Source organism: Lactuca saligna, chromosome 8 (assembly GCF_052625555.1).
Source record: "Lactuca saligna cultivar CGN05327 chromosome 8, ASM5262555v1, whole genome shotgun sequence".
In the NCBI taxonomy this organism is placed as follows: Eukaryota; Viridiplantae; Streptophyta; class Magnoliopsida; order Asterales; family Asteraceae; genus Lactuca; species Lactuca saligna.
The window spans coordinates 193,841,211-193,845,999 of NC_136424.1; the positions used below are offsets into that span (position 1 = coordinate 193,841,211).

A 4,789-nucleotide genomic window follows, 5' to 3' on the forward strand; every position below is an offset into this window, starting at 1 on the left:
GTGAAGTATAGTGAGAAGACTCACCTCGTAGTATGCAAGCTATAAACCCTTCGAGCTACTCGTACTCGATCCGTTAATCTGCAGGTTCCCTATAATATCACATACCTTTATTAATGATCTTATCAACAAGACAACTTACCCTACTAAATTACATACAGGTCAACGGTCAACTTGACCGGACTCGTCGAGTGCAAAGGCAACTCGGCGAGTCTAGACACCCCGACTCCACTCGCCGAGTCTAAAGAACGACTTGACGAGTTCCAGTAGGTCTTCAAGCTACTCGCCGAGTCTGAAGAACAACTCGGCGAGTCCTAGTAAATCTACAAGCTACTCGCCGAGTCTGATCATTGGACTCGGCGAGTCCTCGCCATGCAATCAATCAACTGCCTCCTGTACTTCGCATGATTCCATAATATATAGATATGGGGCTTCCTGGACCTTCACATATACTATTACAGGGGTTTAAACACTTGAAACAACACTATAACCTATCAAATCCTTAAATGGGTTTCCTAAACCCTAGATTCGCATATAACGTAAAAGCTACAGATATGATCCGAAGATTACCTGTAATACGCGTTCCCTGTGTCCCCGACCTTCAGAACTCGATCCCTTGAACCTCCTTTGATCACCACCTTGTCTCTCCTTGTCTAACAACCTCTTCAAGCTTCCACTAGCCCTCACCCTTGCTCCCGATACCCACAGACGCCTAAGCTATCTTCAATCGGCCAAAAGACGAGACATGACGGCCCTAAAGACATTATATACGATTCAGAATCAAAACGGCTAGGGTTTCAGCTGAACAGCGTCGACTCGCCGAGTCCCTAATGGACTCGTCGAGTCCAGTCGCGAATCTGTGACCAAAACCGTGGTCCTACTCGGCGAGTCAGGCACCAACTCGCCGAGTCCCCTCCTAAATATGCCCCAAAAATACCCAAATCAGATCGAAATTCTCCCTTCTCACTGACTCCTTACTAAAATACTCTGAGGGGCTCTCGATCTCCCTCTCAAGGGACGCCTCATCGAAATTACTCATAACCGAATAACCAGAGAACCACAAACATCCTTCACTACGACCCATGGTACTCATTCCATGACATCTCTTCTCAATATGCCCCGGTGTATGGTACCCTAACCATAACATCACTCCCTAATCCGCTCCGATGTATGGTACCCGGACCATAACATCACTCCTCAATCCGCTCCGATGTATGGTACTCGAACCATAACATCACTCCTCAATCTACTCTGATGTATGGTACCCGAACCATAACATCACTCCTCAATCTACTCTGATGTATGGTACTCGAACCATAACATCACTTCCTCAATCTGCTCTGATGTATGGTACCCGAACCATAACATCACTCCTCAATCTGCTCTGATGTATGGTACTCGAACCATAACATCACTTCCTCAATATGCTCTGATGTATGGTACCCGAACCATAACATCACTCCTCAATCCGCTCCTTAGAACCTTCAGAATACTCCCTGTATCAAGTATGGGTCCTCTGCTTTCAGTAGTACAGGCCCATACTACCTGCCACATCTTCCCATACTTTCCACACGGACCATCCTAGAGCTTCTAAGTAGCTGCTCGACCTGCCCTTTCACTAATCCCATCGCGCGTGCTCGCTCCCCAGTGAAATTCTCTACTCTGCAAGCGCACTCATCTGGCTAGGGTTACTCCCTAGGCTCTTCCATTGTCCTCCCCTTCTTTGCTATCAGCTGCTGAAGAGCTCCTAATGATGCCAGCCATCTACCTCCTGAATATCGTCATATTCACTTGGTAGCTGACTCCCATCATCGAGAGTTTCACAGCACAAAGCAAGCAGCATTCGAGCATCGAAGAATACATAGGACTCCCTCTCTGTGATAACTCCACCTTCTCGGCTCATCCTCGAAAGTACCACCAAACTCTGTAACTCTACCCCTCATGGGTTCTAACTGGATACTCTCACTCATCACATACTCAAAAGCATAACACATATAACAACGAGTCCTAGGCTAAGGCATCACAAATCAGGCCACTCAAGTCCTAACATATGAAATACCTAGCCTATCTCTAGCATGCAATAATATCTCATAAAGTGCATCATAAATATCTCATAACACAAAATAAGGGTATCTTGGGAAATCACCGTTCGGGCTCTGGCTGATTGTACACACTGCTCTTTCTTGCTTCCTCTTTGAACCCTTATTCATTTTTAGAAAATTATTTCCTTAAAAATTTTCTTACTTCCTCAGTTTGAGTCCAGATTTACCCGAAGGCGCATCCGAATCCCTCAAACCAAGGCTCTGATACCAACTTGTAACACCGTAAATTTCAAGACAAATTTTTCATTTAAAATAATCATTTTACTCTTAGAAACACTTGTTTAAAATCTTATTCATAGTCGATTTACAAAACATAAATCCATTTTCACTTGCATAGAAAACCAGGATCCTCCAAAATATGACTCTTTCTCTGGTGTGTACAATCAAGCCGGTGCCGTCCCGTGATACTGAAAGAAACCTGAAAAACATCAAACAAAACACTGTAAGCACGAAGCTTAGTGAGTTCCCCAAAATACCACACATAACACATATTAGCCACTCGAGGCTATAACTCTGTGGGTCCGTGCACCCAAACTCTGTGAACCCTCAAGTTCTAACTCTGGGAACCTTCCGGTTCCAACTCTATAAACATGCACAGCATAAATCACATAGAAATAATGCAGTACAACACATCACGTACATATAGCATACAAATACTCTAATCACATAACTCTGGTTACCTACTCAAGGTAAAGTATAGTGAGAAGACTCACCTGGCAAGCACGAAGTAGATATCCCCACACTTGAATCTCGAACTCGCAACCGCCTAACACGTAAGGCAAATACTCTCCTGAATATAACTCTCGAGACTAGAATAAATCCTCTCATAACACCCTCTTATGGTTAAAAGACTATTTTACCTCTCTCTTGGCCCAAAGGCCACATCGTTGACCAAACCCTAAAAGTCAACGGCCAACCCTTGGTCGAAATCAAAGTCCTCAGTCTAAGTCAACCCCTGACTGACCCTACTCGCCGAGTCAACCCTGTGACTCGTCGAGTTCCCATAATCAGAACTTTATTCAATTTGCAACCTAACTCGCCGAGTCACCCCGAGACTCGCCGAGTCCAACAACTCTGAGTCCACTCGCACTCGACTCACCGAGTCATCCCTTGACTCACCGATTCTCGGCTCAACCAGAGAATATTTGGGACTCTTCGACAAGACTCGTCGAGTCCAAGGCTATCTTCAACCTACTCGCCGAGTTGTTCTTCCAACTCGTCGAGTTCCAGGCCATCTTCAAGCAACTCGTCGAGTCGACCCATGTGACTCGCCGAGTACCACCGTTCTGAATCCATTCAGAAGCACTCCAGGCCATGCAATTGATCCAAAACATAGATCTAGCCTCCTACAACCCATCCATCACGTAAAGTGGCAAACTTTACGTGAATCCAAAGAGATCTAAGTCGTTTGCACATTGGGGTTAGGGTTTGGGACATGTAAGCTTCACTAAACACTCCAACACAGGGACTTTCATGCTCTCTGATTCTTCTCCCTTCCAGATCTGAGGTAGCAACCTCAGATCTAACCTCTAGACTTCCCATTTCATCCATAGACAATTTCTCACAAACCCCAAAATGAAGAAACAACATAACAACAGGTCAATAACGAGATATTACCTCTAAGTGATGCCCCAACTGCAATGAAATTCGAATCCAAGCAAATCCCCTTGCTCCAAGCCTTCAATCTTCCCAAAATTCCTTCAACCATTACTTCTCCAAGCTCCAATCCACTCAACAATGGTGCTTCTCCGTGATTTAGGGTTTTATATAAGGCTCAACCCCGAGAATTAGGGTTTTCTCCACTCAGTGCCTACTCGCCGAGTCCATTACACTGACTCGCCGAGTCGGCCACTTAACACGCGACCAGGTCGCGACTCTACTCGCCGAGTCCGCACATGGACTCGCCGAGTCACTCTTTCCCAATTTACTCTTTTAGCCCTTCAACTCTACTCTTGATATTTCGGGATGTTACAACGGCCTGGGACTTGTGCAACAAGCAACTCCCGCGACTACCACTTTTGAGCTCAAGGGTCACATACTTGCTCAAATCAAGGAGATCCCCTTTTACGGAAAAGACCACGAAGATGCTTATAAACACTTGGATGATGTCAATGATGCAGTTGATTAATTTAATGTTCCAAATGTGCCTCGTGAAACCCAGTTGCTTCGTATGCTTCCAATTACATTCAAGGGTACTACAAAATATTGGCTCAAGTCACTCCCTCCAAGACCCATCACTACATGGGCTAAGATGAAAGAAGAATTCTTTGACTAGTTTTTCCCACCTTCTAAAATAACTGAGTTGAAGAAAGCTATTGCGAACTTTGAACAACAACTTGGAGAGTCCTTTGATGAGGCATGGGAGAGATACAAAAGTTTACTAAGGAATTGCCCACATTATGATCTTAATAGCCAACAAGGAGTCTCCATCTTCTATGACGGATTCAATGTTACAACTCGGCATCTCCTTGACTCGCAAGGACCCCTTACAAAGAAGGTACCCCCAGTGATCAAGGAATTAATTGAGGAGTTCTCTAAACATTCTAGAGAATATCACAACCCAAGAAATGAAGTAAGTAGGGGGTAGTGAACACGGTTAACGATGGCATGGCGATAATGATGGCTAAACTAGATAGTTTACATAGGAGGATGATAAAGATGGATCAAACAATCCATGCTATTCGGGTAGG

The 4,789-nt window shown here is 44.7% G+C and overlaps 1 non-coding gene across 1 annotated transcript; it reads right to left on the reverse strand.

Annotated features, from left to right (window-relative positions):
• Positions 1-4,398: 4,398 nt before the first annotated feature.
• Positions 4,399-4,505, reverse strand: LOC145013629 (small nucleolar RNA R71). The gene has a single exon (XR_013665177.1). It is a non-coding gene; the product is annotated as a small nucleolar RNA R71 (small nucleolar RNA).
• Between the last annotated feature and the right edge of the window lie 284 nt (positions 4,506-4,789).